General features: G+C 39.5%; 1 non-coding gene across 1 annotated transcript; it reads left to right on the top strand.

The window, feature by feature from the left end:
- Window positions 1-20,566: 20,566 nt before the first annotated feature.
- On the top strand, window positions 20,567-20,640 carry TRNAT-AGU (transfer RNA threonine (anticodon AGU)). The gene has a single exon. It is a non-coding gene; the product is annotated as a tRNA-Thr (tRNA).
- The last annotated feature ends 368 nt before the right edge of the window (window positions 20,641-21,008 follow it).

Genomic DNA, 21,008 nt, shown 5'->3' with positions numbered 1-21,008 from the left:
ATCTCAAGAACCATGTTCCTAGTGAAGCGTCCAGATGTAGACAGTATCCTAGAGTTTGCAGATGTAGGCTGGGATACAAAGGTACAAGACAGAATCACCTACAAGGTACAACTAGATTATGTTGTCTACAAATACATGATTGCTTCATCATGACATTTTTGTACAGAAGATGTCACTATATTTGTGGAAAACCGGTGCCACTAGACCAAGACATATAAGAGTTTTTTGAAAACTTATTACAAGATATTGATGTTTGTTTGGATGGTAAACTTTTGATCATTATGGAGAAAGGACAATGTGCACATTATGCCAATTGAGGATGGACTTGCACAATGAGGACATCCAACTTCCTACCTTAGTTAGCTTCTATGTTGATGATCAAAAGATGCATTGCTATTTGCATTGTTTATCTTGGTTTACATTCATATGATCAAAGGAATTGTTTGCATCACTTTATCTCTAACTACTCTCTCGATGTCTACCTCCAGGTCCTAATAAGAAAAGAAAAGAAGTTCACGTGTAAAGAGATAGCAAATAATGTTATGCATTTGCATTGCCATCATCGCCTAAGAAGTTCATCTATACTTATTAGCAATCACAAAATAAAGCTAGCCTCACTCCTATAAAGAGATACATTTACTACAATGACAGTGAGGGAGATAGATAGAGGCAGAGAGTGAGAACATAGAGACAGAATAGAAGTTGTATAGACATAAAGTATAATAGGTTGAAGTTTAAGCATCACAATCCGCATTTGGATATTACATTTCTTAGCTCTCAACACTTATTTTGTATTTGGAATCATTCCATACTTCCATCCAAGACTATCTTTACTAGTGGTTTTCTCTATCCCAAGGTACCGAAATTGGTAGTTTTTTGCACTTCCTTAGTACTATTACTATTTGTCTCAATGTACCATTATTGGTAGTCTTGGTACTTTTGAGTATTAAATTTGGCAGTCCCATAATACCTTTCTATGGCATATGGGTACTTTCTATACATGATAAATAGGTTCATAAACACAAATTCCTTGTGCCTCATTTGAGTAATCTCTCATATTAGTGTGTACTCGTCTACTTTGGGCCATGAGCAAATCACATTAGAGATAACTATCATTGACAATGGTACCAAATTTTAACAATCTACACTTGGAGAGTCACTACCAAGTGATATGGGGGTCATCGCTCTAGGGAGATACCTTTGTCACTCCTTGGTGACCCATATGGCGTTATGTGCTACACACAAGGGTCAACACCAAGGGAAGTGGGGGCTCTTTGGCCTAGGGAGAGGCCTCCTTTGCTTGGTGGTGACCCTCATGGGTTTTATCACACATGATAAATACTTCAATTAGCCCAACTATAATCAGAATGGACTAGCCTTTTCACAATTATAGACATAGGTATTTTTCAAAAGGTAAACATTTCATGGGGCTTTTGTACTCAAGAAAAACCATACCATCAAATCAATGTTAACAAGTATAGCAATATGTATGAGAAAATTTTCCCTTTTTTTATTGCATTTCCATTTTCGTTTACAAAGTGGTGAAGGAGCACTAAGAAATTACAGCACAGAGGCCTTGAAGTCTAGGCTCAATTGTCTCCTCAAATGTAGGGGTTGAATCTTCAAGAGTGGGCTCGGCTGTGAGTGTAGCTAGGTTGTTTGTGAGGGTGGGAAGGTTGTCCTTGAAATTATTGTTGGGATGGTGGTGAGGTTGTTGCTGGGACTGGGAGAGTTGACATGCTTCCTCCATATCATGCCAAAGAGCTTCCAATCTTTATAGTCTCCTCTCCACCACTTGCGACCCACTCTCTATAGCTTATCTTGATTCAACTCATTGACGAACTTCTTTCATGGATTCCTCATGATCTCATTTGGTATTTACTACCTCTTTTAAAGCCCTTACTTGCTCTTTTCCCTACTCATGCCTCCTTTGTAATCTCTCTCTTATGAACTCATCTCTTCAAAATACCTCATCCCTATGGCATTTGGCAACCGCAGATGCAAAAAATTGAATGACACTGACTTTGAATTTCTTGACTTCAAACTCTGAGTAGTTCCTTATATTAATATCCTACGAAGAAATTACAAATCATGAGCTTTGACTATCAAAACAAGATTGCATCATAAAAACCACTCACTTTTGGCAGACCATTTATAACCTTTAGCAGGAGAATCATGTTGAGGCACGTCCTCCATCCACAACTGATGTCTCCAGGGCCCTGTTGTGGGACCCACACAATCCTTGTATTTACATTACATAAAAGGGTTGTTACAAAAAGAATGCCCTCCATGTAAGCCACAACTTTGTAGCTAGCCCTAGAGATAGGCGAAGTTAGTTTAGGGTCAACATCTTTAAATAGCAAGAGCCAAATCTCAAAGGAGAGACATATATACTTACTATGTCTCTCCTTTGGAAGTGCTCGATACTTACTATCGAGCACTTCCATGGTAGCCCTTACAAGAAATATTTGTAAAATAATAAATGTTTTATTACACATTGTACAATCTCATAGACTCCAATGAGAGCTATTCAATCATCGAAGAATATAAAACATCAAAACAAAGATTTAAAAAAAAGGTCTACACAAACAAGCAATGCTATTTAATCAAGCATTTACTTTTGATGGTATGAAATGAAGATAGTTCACACATCATTGGTCATGATGTAACTCCATTGCTTCAAAGCGTCCATCCATGAGACTTTTTCATCTTGTAGGGGATAAGATAATAGCAAGAAAGAAAATATATGGATCTTTAGATCTCTGGTGCTAGTAGCGGTGATATTACATAGCTATTAAATGCAAGGGGTAACATACCAATGAGATTAATGATTCAGATGCCCAGAAAATAAATAACTAAAACTTACTATTGGAGAGCAAGAAGGATGGAGTCAGTTAATGGCCAACTCCTCATCATTAGGGTGAACAAGCACTCCAATGTCCACCATGTCTAGCTCCACAGCCTGTCATTCCTCTCTCAAAGGTACAATTGCCTTGGTGGGGACCACTACCTCCCCCATTGTTACCGAGCGCTCGTTGAGGATGAGGTTGAGCTTATTATCAAGTAGGGGAATCTTGTCCTTGGTTAGAACTAGTTAATATCGAGGGGATGAGGTGGAGGAAGAGGTGCAATAAGGTGTTGGTGAGGAGGGGGAACTGGCAAGTTGGGGGTCTGTACTCATTGAGGATGATTGCAGATGGTGGGGCTCGGCTTGAAGGGACTCATCCTTGGTGGGGATTTGGCCTAAAGGGGCTCCTCCTTGGGAGGCTTGGCATGGAGGGGCTTGTCCTTTGAGGGCTCCTCCTGGAGGGGCTCATTGCTATGGGGCTTGGTGTGGAGGGGATCCTCCTTGGGGGGCTAGGTGTGGAGTTGCTTCTCCTGGAGGGGAATGTCCTTGGGGGGCTCAGCTTGGAGGAGCTCATCCTACATGGCATCGAGGGACTTGGGGTGGCAGGGATGGGGGTCTTGAGCATGAAGATGCTAAGTGTGAGGGGAGTTTGTTTGGAGTGGCTCGTTGGCCTCACTCTAGGGTCCCCCGTTAGGGGCTCATCTTGGAGGGCCTCCAGGGGAAGGACTTGGAGGGGTTCGAATGCCAAGACCTAGAGGGGCTTAGAGTGGTGGGGCAAGACATGGAGGGTTTGAGGGCTCGGACTTGGAGGGGCTTTGAGTGGTGGAGCTTGCCCTTTAGGGGGGACTTGGAGTGGTGCGGCTCATCTTGGAGGGCCTGGAGGGACTCAATGTGATGGGAATTTGGGTGGTGAGGCCGGTGGGGTTGTGTTCGAGTCTCGACCACCTATTAGGCTACTCTTACTCTTTGTAAGTGTGTGTCCCTCTCATTTAGAATGGGGGATCTTGGCCTAGATCATCAACGTTGAAGAGGTGAGATGGCAAGAATTTTTTGCATACGCTGGTTTGAGATATCAATAAGATTCAACAATTTGTCATTTTGTAGCTACAAGTGGCGCAAGCAATTGAAATCTCTTGGCATGACATCCACCTTGTGAGCATAGGTTGCAAGAAAACATGCATCCTCAAAAAACTCCACGAGGAAGTCCTTTGCAATCTTTTGAAGAGATAGAATTATAAATATACTCCATCTCATGCCAATGCCCCATTCCTCGTAGATTTTGCGAACCAACCTTTGGAAGTGTAGGCATGGTATTGTAGGTTGTTTGTGATTTTCTATCTTGTGTAGCTCTCCAAGCATTTCTTGACGAGCCTAGTATCTTATGCCCCTTGAGCAAGATGGAGGCATCAAGCCTAAACCAAAGACTAAAGAGAGTTACTACCAAGCGAGAGAGACTACTTGCTTATGCTTATGAACTACACATTGCTTAGTGTTGACTCTTGAAGTCAATAGTACGGGATGACGGTCACCACCAAGTAATATAGGCTTCCCCTTGCAAGGGATAGCCATGCACTACTTGATGGTGACCCTCAAAGACAATAACACTGGATTTGGGTCACCACTAAGTGATGGAGGCTTTCCCTAGTAGTGGGTAACCACACACCTCCTAGTGGTAACATTGGGGGACAATTATAGGGGACAAGGGTCACCACCATGTAGCAAAGGCTTCCTCTTATGGATTGTGGCTAGGCACTACTTGGTGGCAACCCCAAAAACACAAAATACGGGTCACCATTGAGCGAGGGAGGCTTCTCCTAGAAATTGGTTGCAAGGAAGGCTTCCACTTGCAAGGATTGGTCACACATTGCTTGGTGGGGACCATTGAAGTCAATAATAAGGGATGAGGGCCACCATCGATCGAGAGAGGCATCCCATGGAAAATGGGTTGCCACTAATTGCTCAATGTGGTATCCCTAAAAGACTATCCACCAAAGCAAAATCCGGGTGCTAGGACCATCACCATGGGGGGAAAAATCTCAAATATGCAGTGCTTGAGGATGTTTTTGGGAAATAAAAAATAGTCTTACCGATAAATAAGTCATGATGCAATTGGTGCTGTAGTGGTAGAATCTCTTTTTTGGGAGGTTGATTCTTGGTGCAATCTGGTCAAAGATATGCTCCTTCTAGGGGTGGGCTCAATACGAGGGCTCAATAGATAGTTGGTTGGATAAGAGGTAGAGTAGAGGACCAAGTGAAAATAAGAGTAAGATATCTAAAAAAACACACAAAGTTCAATTTAGAGGAGCTATTGTAGTAGCTGGTTTATGGCATGAGGATCGAGTATTTTGCATTCATTTGTTAAGGGTGTGGGCAAGTCATAATGAGTATTTTTGCATAAACATGTGAATTTTTAAAGATTTTTTTTGGATTTATCCCAATCAAGACATGATGTAGGGCATTGCCAAAACATGTACTTGTTTCCAAGGGTTCAATAAAAAGTAACAATAAAGTATTGTAGGTTGAGAATAATAATGTATATTAGGGCCATTGATACCTACTCTCGGTTGATCAATTTGGGTTGTTGATCCTTATGGGAGATAGTGTTGTCGCCCATTGCCGCCACACCAAGAGAAAGGGAGATAAAAATTAGAATCTTAAAAAAGGGGTTCCCTTGTCATTATGGGTATCATTTAAAGAGGGACCATTAAGCATGTATGTGTGAAAAATTTATGGTTTAGGGTGTGATCTCCTTCAATCATGCTTGATCTCTTGCACTTAGTATATCTACTCTCATCTTGCTCTTGCTTCATGTTGAAATGAAGAGAGAGAAGATATGTAAAGACACGAGAGAGAAAGGGAAGAGACATACCATATACACTCCCAAAGACCATATAATATTGATCACAATCTACATATATATAGGTGAGACCTAGTCTAGATAGGGTGAGCTATATATAGCTTCAACATGTTAAAATGTAGAGAGAGTAGAGAGAGAAGATATGGAGAGATGCGAGTGAGAGGGAAGAGACACACCATATACTCTCCCAAAGACTATATAATATTGATCACAATGTACATATATATAGGTGAGACCTAGTCTAGATAGGGTGAGCTATATATAGCTCCAACACCCCCACTCAAACAAAGGTCTCTAGTTGCGGATGAAAAAACCCTTGGGGAGCACAAGGGAAAAACCCGAGCTCCTATATACAAATATACAAACATGATCAAGAAGAAGGATTATTGTTGTGTGCATGTAAAGTGAATTCGTGCATATGAAGTGAAATTGAATATATATGTACAAAGGGAGGAAGAGGTATGAGGTGTATATATGTGAAGTTTATGGTGCCTACAAGGAGTATGTACAATGGCACTACAATGTCATAGTAGATTAATTCCCAAAGATTGAAGCTGAGACAACTCCAAGTTCCAAGCGCAACAGAGTGAAACATCAACCTTATGCTAATCTTATTGAATGTCTTCAATTTATAGGCTTAAATTCTGACCTTGACATTCTTTTTGTTGTAAATTTTATTCGACAATATCTTAGTTCTCCATGCCTTAAAGATTAGATTGCAGCTAAATGACTTTGAAGTATTTGAAAGACACTAAAGATTTTGGGTTGCTTTATTAGCACCAACAAAACTTTAATTCTCTAAATTATTCACTTCAACTTTTGGGTTATACAGATGTAGATTGGGCAAGCTCTCACTTATCTATGTGCCCTACAAGTGGAAATGGTTTCTTCATCAATGGCTGTCTTGTTTCTTGGACTAGCAAGAAACAATGTTGTGTTGTTGTTTCCACTACAAAGGCTGAATATGTAGCTACATCTTTAGCGGCTTGAGAGTTAGTATGGCTTTGACAAGTTCTAACAAATCATACGCAAAAGCTATGCTATAAGAAAATATGTTTAGTTCAAAAAGCATACTCCAAAATAAAGAGACCCAAGATAGATGGAATATGGGCAATAATAAAATGACCCAAAATAGACAAAACATGTGAGAAAAATAATCAGGCCAACATAGACAAGAAATATGAACAATGCTCAAAATGTTATCGCTTTACTTTTTGGCCAAGAATAGATGATGATCTGACTAATCTTGGTAAAAACAAAGAAACACAAGAGTAAGTGTGATGAAATCTGTGTTGTAGAAGTCTGCATGAAAAGTTATTATCCTGTTTTTTTTCCTATTTCAAGTCCAGTTTATCCAATCATTGAAAGTAGATGATAGGTTTGATGGGGATGCACAACGAAAGATAGTTGACAAGGAGAGACTCATGCTATCTTCATCCTCATCTTCTTCTTCAATATTCTTCCACCATATCTACAAAAGACAGTCTACTCACAAAAAGTGGTATCCTCAAAAGATAGATGCCCCTAAACTTAAGGACACTTTACATACAACAATATGATAAGGCTAAGACTATACCTTAGACTTTTGGCTTATTTCTCAACACTCCCCCTCAAGCTCAGAATGAGCTTGCACACATAAGACTCCAAGTGCACTCCTGAAGTACTCAAACTTATCTTTACCTAATGCTTTGGTAAAGATATCAGCAACTTGGTCATTGGTCTTCACATGGACCAAGTCAATCTCTCCATCAATGACTTTTTCTCTAATGAAATGATAGTGCATTTCTATATGTTTTGTCCTTACATGATAGACTGGGTTCTTTGCCAACATAATGCTACTGACATTGTCACAATACATAATAACTCCACCATCAATCTCTATCCCCATGTCATATAGGATCAATCTCAGCCATGTCTGCTCACATGCTGCCAATGCAATGCCTCTATATTCTGCTTCACTACTTGATAAAGCAAATGTAGGTTGCTTCTTACTGCTCCAACTTACCATGGCTGATCCAAATGAGAATGCATAGCCACTAGTAGATATTCTATCCATAGAGCTACCTGCCCAGTCTGCATCTAAGTTTCCAACCAGTGTAGGCTTAATTCCTTTTTCATAAAACAATCCAAATCCAACTGTCTTTTTCACATATCTAAGAACTCTTCTTACTACATCCAAATGAGATTTGCATGGTTTCTGCATAAACTGACTTACCAATCCAACAGCGTAACTCAAGTCTGGTCTTGTAATGGTCAAGTAGATAAGACTACCAACCATCTTTCTGAACATAGTAACATCCTCAACATAAGATCCATCATCAATCAACTTAGCATTTTGATCCAATGGTGTATCAACCGGTTTGCATCCTGTCATGCCATATTTTTCCAACATCTCTAATGCATATTGCCTTTGTATCAGCCATATACCATGAGGTGTATCAATAACCTCAATACCCAAGAAGTATCTCAACAAACCAAGATCCTTTATATCAAACTCTTTATGTAACCCATACTTGACTTCAGTAATCTCCTTCTCAAGTGTACCTGTAATAATGAGATCGTCAACAAAGATGACCACAACAACCATACCATCTTCTGTATGCCTCACATAAAGTGAATAATCAGCTTTGCTCTGCTGAAATCCCATACTGCATAAGAATTTGCTGATTCTATCACACCATGCTCTTGGTGCTTGCTTCAGTCCATATAAAGCCTTCTTCAACCTGCATACATAATGTGGGTATTTTGGATCCACATAGCCCTCTGGTTGATCCATATACACTTCCTCTTCTAAGTTGCCATTCAAAAATGCATTTTTCACATCCATTTGATAAAGCCTCCAACCATAGATAGAAGCCAAAGCAATTACCGATCTTACTGTCGTCATTTTAGCTACTCGACTGAATGTTTCTTCATAGTCCAAACCATAAGTTTGTGCATATCCTTTTGCAACTAGCCTTGCTTTATACCTTTCAAGAGAACCATCTGACTTACATTTGACCTTATAAACCCATTTACATCCAATGGACTTCTTGCCATAAGGTAGTTTCACCAACTCCCAAGTCTCGTTTTTCCTTAGTGCATCCATCTCTTCATCCATTGCTTGTCTCTACTCTTTGCTCTCTACTGCTTCTTCAAAGCAAGTAGGTTCCACATTTTGTACATAAGAAACCATGTATGCATAATGCATCTTCATGAACCCATTGTAAGTCAATCTATCAACTGGATACCTTACTCTTTCTGACCTTCTCAATTGAGGTGCACTACCGTGTGTCTCATCTGATTTAGCATGTGGTGGCACATACTTTCCTGCACTTCTAGTGCCAGGTGTTTTAACATGCAGAATGCCATACTCATCATCTATAGATTCATCTTCTGAGCTTTCAGTCATTGGTCTCTTACCTTTTGCAACTTCTGCACTCCTTTGTGCATTTCTCAATCTACCACTCCATGGACTGTAGCTACCACTGCTTTCCACATTCTCTTGAGGTCCTGAAGCATCTTCCACATGCTGATTTTCAGCCTTGCTGTTTGCTGAAATTTTCCTTCCATAGCCATTATCATCATTGCTTTCATAAGAATCAACATCCACTACAATTTTGGGCTTGTACCATGATTCATATTCACTGAATTTGACATCCCTGCTTATGTATACTTCCTTACTCACTGGATCATAGCATTTGTATTCCTTCTTCTCATCAGGATATCCAAGGAAAATGCATTTTAGAGCCTTAGGTTCCATCTTCTTCCTCAAATCATCCGAAACATGAACATAACAGACACATCCAAATACTCTAAAGTATGCAACAGTAGGTTTCATGCCATACATTCTCTCATATGGTGACATATTATGAATCAAGGCTGTAGGTGTTCTATTCATAATGTGAACTGCAGTATGCACTGCTTCTGCCCAATATGACAATGGCATGTTCATTTGGTTCATCATTGCCCTTGCAACCTCTGCAATAATTCAATTCTTCCTTTCAGCCACACCATTTTGTTGAGGTGTATACCTGCATGTCAATTGCCTTTTGATACCATGATCTCTCAAGAAGTCACAAAACTCATATGACATGTACTCTCCACCATTATCTGACCTCAAACATTTTATGTAGCATCCAAACTGCTTTTCAGCCATAGATTTAAATTCCAAGAACTTTTCAAACGCTTCACTTTTATGCTGCATAAAGTACACCCAAGTCATCCTACTGAAATCATCAATGAAAGTGATATAGAATCTACATTTTCCGCTCATGGAAACATTGTGACATGAGCCCCAAGATAAGGATTTGTACCTCAGTTAATGATGGACAGCAAGCTTTCAATCTGATGTAGACCTCGATTCGACGCGCTCCTCGCGTCAATCCTTCACTCTCGCTCTGATACCAAATGAAAGTAGATGATAGGTTTGATGGGGATGCACAACAAAAGATAGTTGACAAGGAGAGACCCATGCTATCTTCATCCTCATCTTCTTCTTCAATATTCTTCCACCATATCTACAAAAGGCAGTCTACTCACAAAAAGTGGTATCCTCAAAAGATAGATGCCCCCAAACTTAAGGACACTTTACATACAACAATATGATAAGGCTAAGACTATACCTTAGACTTTTGGCTTATTTCTCAACAATCATGGCCTATTGATGTAGTAGATGATGAAAGATCCCAAGCCATAATAATGTTGCACCTAGATGAATCCTTAATCCACAACATTGATCAACTTGCAATTGCAAAGGAGAAGCGGGATGAGCTTGAGAAATTGTATGGTGCAAGAGAAAAGAACACAAAATCCTCCTCAAAATAGAGTTTTTTAGCTTGGAACACAAGTAAGGAGAAGACTTGGGAAAGTTCATTTCCCACATGAAGGGACTATTAGCATAACTAACTTCAATCCAAGCTCAAGTTGCTAAACAAGATGTCACTGCAATACTTTTAAAAGATGTAAGGAAAGTCTTCCCAATTCTTGTAACTACTCTAACAAATGTACCAAATCCTACACTTGAAGGTGTCATTCGATCTTGTCTAGATTAGGAGAAAAGAAATCAAAAGGAAGGTAACACTAGCTCAGCATCTACCTCAACAATCCATGATCAACTCTTAGTCCATACTGTTTCTATTAAATGTTCATTTTGCAATAAAAAGGAACATATTATCAACAAGTGCAAGAAAAACTATCCCAATAGGATAAAGTGCGACAAATGTAAACAAATAGGACATATCACCAATAAATGTCCTAACTCCCTTGAAGCACAAAAAGAATTGGAGGCCAACTATGTCTCCAAAGCACAAGATGATTGCCTTTTTTAGTACTCTTTGTATCATCTTTCTAGAAACATCCTTGTAGCCTACTTAAATAAGGGAACCCACTGATTGATTGAGGGGGGGAACATTTCCATGCTATGTAATCCAATGCCACCCAAGGTAAAATATAAGCCCCCCCCTCTTGATTTTTAGTTTGTAAATAGATGGTGGATGATCAAGGGCGAAGAGTTTCAAAATTGGGAAAATATGAAGAAAAAACCCTATTTTTGAGCTAATTTTGGATGAATTTTAGGTGAAAATATGTAAAATTTTGTATATATGGGCTACTTTTTGAGTTTTCAAACCTAAAAAATTAACACGCTAGCCCAGAAAACCTCCAAAAAATAGCAATTGGGCTAAAATTCACCCCTAATTTTTACCTTGATACATCCTTGGCATTGAGGGGGCAATCCACATAGATAACTGGTGAGATCAATGAGTAAAATTAGTCCTACAAAGTAACTTGCAAAATCTTATTCGTCCTCTTTCAATATTTTGTCATATAAATAATGATATTGCAAGTTGGACAGTGCATCAAAATTCCAAGCTAGAATAATGGTATTGAGAGAGGTTGGACCATGGTAGGTAGGGTTTGCTTGTAGGGTACTGATAACACGTCATTTTTTAGTTATGGTCATTAGACAACTACTAACATACGTAATCTCAAGTCGATGATCATACCACCTACATATGAAAGGACTAGAAGTGGTGCATTCCTTCTTACATTTTGCAAGTCCTAACTCATCATCACTCTTAATCACAAAGCATAGGAAGAAATAAGTTGAGAGAACTATCGTTGCTTCTACAAAAAAGACTTGGAAAATTTAGTCAAGATAAAAATGCTTTTATGAAAGAAGTATTCATTCTCTTCCCAAATGGGATGTTGTTTGGAAGCAAATTGGATGATGTCATTCGATGAGGCTCAAGTCTGTTATTGTGAATAATTTAACAAAAGTAGTAAACATGGCATCAAATTGGAGTAACCATTATGTTTCAAGAGAATTATCCTTTTTGGCTGCCTCAACAATCATGTTGCTAAGAGATTTGCACTTGAGTAGAGGTTGTTTAAGTAGTGGGGCTAATCTTCAAGTATATTTGAATAGTCTCCTCACATGCACATTGAAGCTTTGTGTGTTGGGGCTAGTCTAATTGATGGATGGATTGAGAGATAGCAAAGGATGTTATCGTTGGCAAGTTTATGTTTTTAGGAGTAGACAAGGAAGAAGGATGAAAAAGGTAAGGAGATGTAGAACCCATAAAGGACACAAAAACTTTAGATAGGATTGAGTCAAGGGGGTCATGTCATGTGGGGGTTACTTAAGACTGAGTGAGATATTGGATGGAGAAACTTGCTTCATGGATGCATAATCACAACTTTGGATGGGTTAGGGTTTCCATTGATGAGGGGGTCAAGATTTCAATTATTCTTTGGGAGAAAGTTGGGGTGAAGCTTGAGGAACATGCTAGGGCTTGACTCGCTTGGGAATCTAGATGAAGCAATGACCTTGATAGTAGCTTTGTGTGTAGAGCTTGTGTCTCGAGAAAAGTACAAGAGACCCATTGAAAGGAAATCTTGGGTTTAAGGGGAGGCTTTCATGATCGACTTTCCATGTGATGGATGGGAAACTTTAAGAGGCTAGATAAAGGCTTGTATTTCTAGGCTACCATTGGAAATTCTTAGGCTTCTTGGAGGAACTGGATTTCATAGACGGATTGATTGGAGATTTTTGTTGGAAGGTCATGAAGAAAATGACAAAGTAAAGTGTCATTTGGAGGTGGTAGATAGGGAAGGCATGGAGATAATACTTTTTGTGTTCCTTGGAGAGACATCCCCTTTACTGAAAGTAGAAATAACTTGGGTACTTGGAAATTATAGATGGATACATTTCTCAACAAAGATCCTTTCTCCCTCTAGGGTCTCTAACTCCACCAACTCCACTAACTCCACATTCCTAGTCATATTGACCATATGGACTCGATACAATCTAAGGCCTCAGAGTTTCAATTTCTTCTTGTGGCCTTTTATAGAGCAATAAGAGCATAGCTTACCTTCATCAAAGATTTGCTATTACACATGATTATCAAACCAGGCCTTTCATCAAGACTTTTTAGCAAAGGAGGGCATGTGTTGTCAAAAGGTGAGACTTAGTGAGATATTCCAATTCTACAAGTCAATCACCCCAGATTTAGTATCGTCCCAATACTCATGCACTACAATGCATAGGCTAGAAACCAAGAATTCCACAAGCATGATAGCATTTATGCTACAAGTCAGTCAAAATGGTATTTGGACCATAGCTAACTTGTAAGCCATTGTATAATCCCATGAGGCCACCATTAGTTTGTTATCCTAATTTGAGCATAAAGTAGACATAATTTTAGTCTCAAGATACTAAGTAAAGTTTTGTTGCTAGCTTCATCTTGGCCATTACCACATGGATCATAGGGAAAAGGCTTGTAGAATTATCAAGCAAGTGGAAAGTAAGTGTTTAATCATGCCATTAAAGATTTTTGTTCCTTGGTCACTTATCAAATCTATAGGATAGCGGAATAAAGAAATCACCTACTCCCATCAGAACTTAGCAACGGTTTGGGTTCTAGCCTCAACCCATTTAGTTATGTAGTCAATAGTCTCTCCACTTTGGGAAGGGTTGTATGGAAATCAAAGGATAGAGATCCATCTTGTTCTTTCTACTTGCAGGATTACAATACCTTCCTACTTGTATCATTGGTTTCAAGATGTTTGTCAACTAACCTTACTAACTTATTAATTGACTAACTAACTTTCGAACTAACCAACTAATTTTTAATTGTGTGGAAGTATTACATCCAGCTCCCCTTAGAGAATTCGATATGCCCTCATTGTGAGAGAAACCGTGGGTATTGTTGATGAAGAGCATTCTCATCTATCCATGTAGCATCTTCTTTGGGGTAGTCTCTCCACTGGATGAGATATTCCCTAAGAGTTCTACTTCTCAATTGTCTCTCCCTAGTATCTAGGATTTTATTTGGCTACAGCTCACTACAGCTCAAGGACTCCTTGGCTAGGCATTACAATTTGTTGATCACTCAGTACATGGCTAGGATTAGGCACATATTTCTTTATTGTGTACTTCCTAGAGCATACCCTCAATCTCATGCTCATAAAGACATCTTCAAAGGACCATACTACCCTTATAAATAAAATTCTCTAAGAATCATTTGGTAGGATTGGGGATCTTGGCCCAATAGGGGGTGAGATTAGCTTTGCATTAGTGCACCTCTTGTTAAAGTCTTAAATAAGTGGGGATTGGATAATTTATCATCCACACCAATTGCATTTTCTCCATTTGTAAGTTTCATGTCCATGTAGTGTTGCTTGCCTTTGTGCATGACCATAGACAAATCCAATTCAAGTGAAAGTCTTATAGCAAATGGCTTATTCATAAGATATAATAAGGCTTGATGATTAACAAAGAAGACAAAGGGGGTGACAAGCAAGTGATGCCAAAACTTCTTCACATCATAAACCTTCCTACTCAATTGTTTAATAATTTATCTTAGTTTTAGTGAGTTATCTGCTTGTTTGCAAACCTCAACAAAAAGTCCATGTTATATTCAATAGGTTGACACAATATAGCTCCAATAGCAATATTTGAGGCATCAATATGTACATGAAATGTGATTGTCCATTTGGAACTTGTAAAATTCACTTGATCCTTATTTAGAGCCTCTAAGGCTTCCTAGAATTTAGAAGTCCACTTCCTCACAATCAAAAGTTTATAAAGAGGCCTAATAATGATGTTATAGTTTGAAATAAAGTGTCAATAATAGCCAATATACCTAAGATAACATTTAACACCTTTAGGGTTTATGGGAGATGAAATCTTTACAATGACCTTAATTTTGGTTGTGTCAGTGGAATACCATTCTTGGATATAGCATGGCACAAAATGATGCCACGTTTTACCCAAAATTGGCACTTGAAGGGATTTAATAATAGGTGATACAACAAACATTGTTCAAAGCCAACTCTCTACATGCTCTTCCCAATTAAAGTGGACATAACAGTCATCCATATATACTTCCATCCACTTATTATAGCATGTTTTTAAAAATTTGACATATCAATCATTGGAATGTGGTAGGAGAATTGGTCAACTCAAATAACATTACTCACTAAGTGAAGCTTTCCCATTTGGTGGTGAAAGTGATTTTGGGCTAATCATCTAGATGGACTTGCACTTGATTATATTCAAATAACCCATCAACAAAGTTATATGCCTTCTTTTTTACCACTCTTTCAAGCATGTGATCTATATAGGGCAATGGATAACGATCTCCTTGTGTTTCCACATTGAATTTTTTGTAATTGATGCATACTCACATTTTTGGATTCCCTTTTAGCATCACAACAATGGGTGATGCCCAATCTATATACTTAATCTACTAAATGAACATTGCATTTTGCAACTCTCCTAACTCCTCTTTCACATTATGGTATAGCAAGGACTCATTTGGGAAGATCCTAAGGTTTATATTAAGAATTGATGTTGATGTCATGTTGATTTTGTGAGTTCTTAAAATACTTCCATCTTGAGTGGTCAAGGAGCATGGGCTTGGATTTTGATATTGAAGTTGGCTAAGAGATATTGAAGTCTATGTCAAAACTATTGTCAAAATCAGAACTAGGCTCTTCTAACGTCCAAGGATCATGAATAATCATATGGTTCAGTAGTGAAGAGTTTTGGTTTGGAGTCAACAAGATTTGAGACCCAAATTGATCATAATCTAGGAACTTTAGATGTCCCAAACATTCTAACTTTGACTTAACATGGACTATTCTAGTGTTAATGTGCAGGATTTTGTGCTATGAAGGTCTGAAATTGATTGTAATTTTGTTAAATGGTTTATCCACCAGAGTCAAAGTCAAGCAACTCTCCTGTAGTCTCATTGTCTCTCTCATAATGAGTTGAATCCTCTTCAGGTTCACTTTCCTATTCATTGTTAGAAGCCATAGCATCCACAATGGAGACAAAGAGGTTGTTATGGTGATCAAATAAGTATTGGAGCAAGGTTTTCCGCTATCAATTTGAGCTAGCAAGTAACTCCTCAAAGATCAATAGATTAGCCTCATTTGGCCTATGTCTAAAACATGATCTCCATATAGCAAAAGGATTTTGCAAAGTTCAAGCCTATTAGTTGGTGTGAGAAAGCCTTTGGGCTTAGGTGGTCTTAATGAGCTAGGATCCATCATGAGGATTGGCATAGAGAGTGTTTCTATAGAAAGGTCAAACATGTGCACTAGTGTTTCCCTTAAACCTCGCTAGCTCATACAGTCATGGGCTTCTTTGTATTCTATCTCTTTTGTGAATGGTACTTCCAAATTAGCAAGTATATGCATCTAGTCTTGTTGATCTTCTAGGTAGGGGAGTTGATGGTTTAAAGGTTTCTAGATTGGGGGATAGTTAGTGTCACCTCTCAATATGCTAGAAACAACATCTAGGTCAACTAGAATGGGGTCTTCTAACTATCCATCCTATGCTTCCTAAGAAAAACTAGACCATTATCCCAATCTGGAATGAGTCGTGCATTCCTTATCCATGGGTATCCAAGAAATAAGTCAAAGTCTAGCCCCTTGATGACTACAAAGGCAACATAGAATTTGACATTTGCAATCTTGACATGCCAATCCTTCAGCACACCTAGAGGGCACACCTTAAAACCATTGGCATAATGGTTAAATTAAAGTGAGCTAGTTCAATCAAAAGGTCTCCCCAAGCCTTAAGCACTACTTGAGTGACAATACTAACTCCTACTCCCATTATCAATACTCCCTCTTCTTATGGATTCAACAAGAGCTTCCATGGGTTGAATCACATATTGCTCAACACCCTCCCAAAACATGGCAACACCCAGGGCTCTGGGTACTAGAGTAGGGCGCAAATAGGGTTTATGGTCATGTAAAGCATCTTTGGTGGGCTTAGTGTCATCTGCTCCATCAATCCACGTCTTGAAGGTTTTCCAAATGATTGGGCTTCCTTTCAACAATGTGCCTAATGGGATTAACACACTAATGGAGGCTATGGTAGCTACAAATCTAGGCTCAACATATTGATATTGAAACTTCCTACCAGAGTGTGGTGATTGTTGAAGTTCTTTGAGTTCTTTGGTAGGTCTTTCAAAGTTATAGGGGGAAGATAGGGGAGCTATGCTAGCTATGTTTTGCTACCTTCAACTACCTTGTGAGCTTGATTTCTTCTTATACCTCCTTGACCCACTTCTTTACCTTATCGATTAACTTCAAATGATGTTTTGGATCAAGGCATTTGCCCACTTTGGTTGTGGCACCCATTTCTATGTGAGGTGCAAAGGTGGCATGCTTTGCACTTGAAGTGGCAATTGGGACTATGGTTGGTCAATCCTTCACTCTTCAACTTTAATGCAACCCACTTTGCTCTCTTCTTTGAGTTCTTCTTCCTAATTATAAGTCAAATTGCTAATAAAGGTCCAAGAATACTAGCTCCTCCTTTCTTGGCTTGAGCTCTAATGATAGTATTGATTGAGATTGGAAGAGTAGCTTCATCTTTTAATATCTCTATTGCAAAGAGATTTAGAAGAATCGAAGTCACAATTGCCTTAATAGTATTGACCTTCTATCTAGGGTAGTTTGGATACATGTGTGAATCCATATTTTATGTAGCTTTGGCTAGCTTCACTTTCCCTAGGTTGCTCTTGCCTTTGAGGACATCTTGTCGAAATGTGTCTATTTTGAACAACAAGCAACAATCTCACGAGATATAAAAATTTATCATCCCCTGCCATAGGGTAATACTTAATTGGTACTAGTTAATAGTCCATGTGGATAGCATTGCCCTCTTCATCATGGAAGACATATGGGTTTGTCTAGTCATCATCCTTGGTTGGCTCTTCAACATAATGCACTAGAGATCACTAGAGGGACGAGTCACAACTAGCCCCATTGACCTAGCAATCCTTCAGGGATTGATATTAGCTCTAGGAGTTGTTGGCTTTTGGTCAAGTGGGGCAAGCAATGTTGATTCCTCAACTACCTTGGATAAAGGAGTCCTCGATTAAGTGATTGTGTATTGATATTACCATATGTAGTAGGATATGGAAGCCTTCTAGGAGCTCTATAGAAGGACGTATTATGCCCAAAACATTTGCAATTAGTACAAGATCAACTCTATGAAGAGCATTTAGATGATAGAATATGACCATTGTCAAGAACAGTTGTGCATAGGCTAGAAAGACATGGGGTCTTGTGAAGAAGGTACGACCAGGAATGGAAAGAGGAGAAGCTAAGGTAATTCCGGATTTCCATCTCTATCAGAACCTTCTAACTCAAGGAGTTTACTCATGAATCTTTAACACAAGTCTCATAGGCTTGACTCTTTGACTCATGACCATTACATGGAATCATAAAGGATATGCATATAAATTAGAAGGATACTCAAGGTAATTACATGGATAGGATACACACTCAACAATAGACTCATAGTCAAGGTAAGAGGAAGTGGAGATGTTATGTATGGCATATGATTTTATGCAAGTCAAGCTCCTTCTCTTGATGTGTTTGGATTGATAGATCCTCTCAATATTCTCTAAGGTGGCATAACAACTCAGTTTTTTGGATTATATAAAGAGTTTCAAACTTTGCTTAGATAAATTGGTGTTTCGATTTCCATACACCATGAAACTAAAGCCTCCTCTATTCCCTCTCTTTTCCTTAAGCTCCAAGGTACTTCTGATTCTTTTCAAGCTGTTCGATGTAGCTCTCGTCTCCTAATAAGCATCACAGTTTGCTGCTATTGGCCATCATAACTATGATGTTATTGATATTTTTTCCTCCTCCATTGAATGAGACGATGATCATGTTGATGTGGCTTGCTTCAAGGCTTCTTACGCGATGATAAGTTGATTGGATTGTTCCAAGGTGTAACAAATGAATGCACTTTGTGTTAGTCGTTTTTTCATCTTCAACACCCATCTACAAGCAAGGTAGGCAGCTTTGCTGGAATCACTTTTAGTATGGGCTATCGTTGAGCTTGAATAGCTAAACATTGCGACAACCTACATGGACTACAGTCGTAGTCCGCAATCAGATAATGCCACCATCAACAACACCTTCAATCCTGCAAATAGCCGAGGTACCAAGGTCTTTGTCTTGCCATCTCATGCACATCCTTCCCAAAAAGCCAAGGTTGTTCATCCTTTAACATGCTTATTTTCATAGATGACTTTCACATATGACCCTCCAAATCTTGCTTCAGCATGTTGTGTCGTGCCCTCATCAGGTAGCCAAACATGTTTGATCAGCCCGATGCTTGTGGAGACTTGGAGCTTTGACTCCATGGAAGCTTCCATAATCCCTATGAGTTATTTCCCCCCCCCTCTCTCTCAAAGGCTAGTAACAGCCTTCTCTTCCTCTAGCACTTTTTCCACATGCCATAGTAGCCTTAGCTTTCCCCTTTCTTTTCTCCTACATGGGTACGTCCTCTTTACATTCCCAAAAATAGCCTCCTAAAGGTTGCAATAGCCTTAGCATAGCTTAAATATAACTATCTATCTTCATTATTTATATTAACCTCCAAGAAGTTTGCTTTCATGCAAAGCACGGTTATTAAGCCAAGCAAGTGCTAGTGCATTATTGCTCTAAGCACTTAATAGTGTATCTACACCAAGAAGAAGTAGCTCACAAACTTGATAATCTTGCCTATTTGTCCCGGCGGACCTATAATACCTCAAAACGTCACATGGTTGGAGAGTTTCCACACTAGACGAAAATCTTCACGACATCGCCGCAATCTATGCACTGCACATTTTGTTTATAAGGCCAGAATTGCTTGAAGTATTCAATCATCTTCAAGAGCTCTTGCTACCGCTGTGTTTGAAAGTTTTAGGAACATGATTGGCTCCCTAGGTGGTAGGGGCTACATTGATGGTTTCTTGCCTCTCCCTTGGTTTGTCGCCCTATCGTGAGTGATATGTGAGCACGATGGATCCTTAATGGTCATCACCTACTACCATGGTCACACCAACCGCTTGTAACATCTCGCGCATTAATTCAAAGGCGACTATTAGTAGGAATTTTGTTCTCTTGGGGAAGGGCGGGTCGGGGGGATCTATTTGTTTATTGTTGTTGTTTACATTCAATGGGATGATTTGGGAAACCCCTTAGGAAATCACAATAGGAAGAAGCCTTGAATCATTGGGATGGACCTTGTAAGGAAGTCAATTCGAGGTATCCCAAGAAACAAGGGTTGAGATGTGGAGAGTGATGTAAGGTGAAGGTATGAGCCGTAAAACTACGTAGGCGTGACATGAACGTTAGCCTAGGTGGCCTGGCCTTCGCATTGATGGAGCAAAAGACAACTACGAGAGCGGTCATTGCGATTGGCAGCTACGAAGTGAAGTGGACTGACTATATTAGCTCAAACACCTCCAAGGTTGAGATCTTTGTTGGGGGCAAGAAAGGTCGGGGGCGCGCGATTTTCATGTTGTACGGATGAAGGACCAGATTTGTATAGAGGCTGCAACGACGAGCAGCAGCAACAGGCTTCTATAGCTCAGTTGGCTAGAGCACCCGTTTAGTAAGCGGGAGGTCGTGAGTTCAACTCTCACTGGAAGCAGTATTGATGGTCGCACAGGCAACGTGAGTAGAGTTGTTTTACTGCTTTTGCTGCGGAGGCGTGAGCTTTTCCTCAGATGTGCTCTGATTGTGTGCAGGCTGCGTGGTAAGGCAGATTCCGCTCTTCACATCCGCCGTAGACAACCGTCCAACCACCACTCCGACCAGTTTCGCTTCGACTCCCTGAAAGTCGATCAAGTTTTAGTTTGTGGGCCTATACCATGCTTCTCACATGCTCTTCACCTCAGTAGCATTTCATGCTGTCTTAGCCAACTTGCTTCTCCTTTTAGTATTTTTCCTTCCTCCCTTCGTCTCACAATTGAAGAGCCTCAATATATACTCCTCAGGTGTGTCATAAGATAGGGACAG

Source organism: Lygodium microphyllum, chromosome 29 (assembly GCF_053477565.2).
Source record: "Lygodium microphyllum isolate KBCC chromosome 29, Lygodium_microphyllum_v1.1.10, whole genome shotgun sequence".
In the NCBI taxonomy this organism is placed as follows: Eukaryota; Viridiplantae; Streptophyta; class Polypodiopsida; order Schizaeales; family Lygodiaceae; genus Lygodium; species Lygodium microphyllum.
Note: the sequence above shows the minus strand (reverse complement) of the source record. Positions and strands in the feature narration are given on the sequence as shown.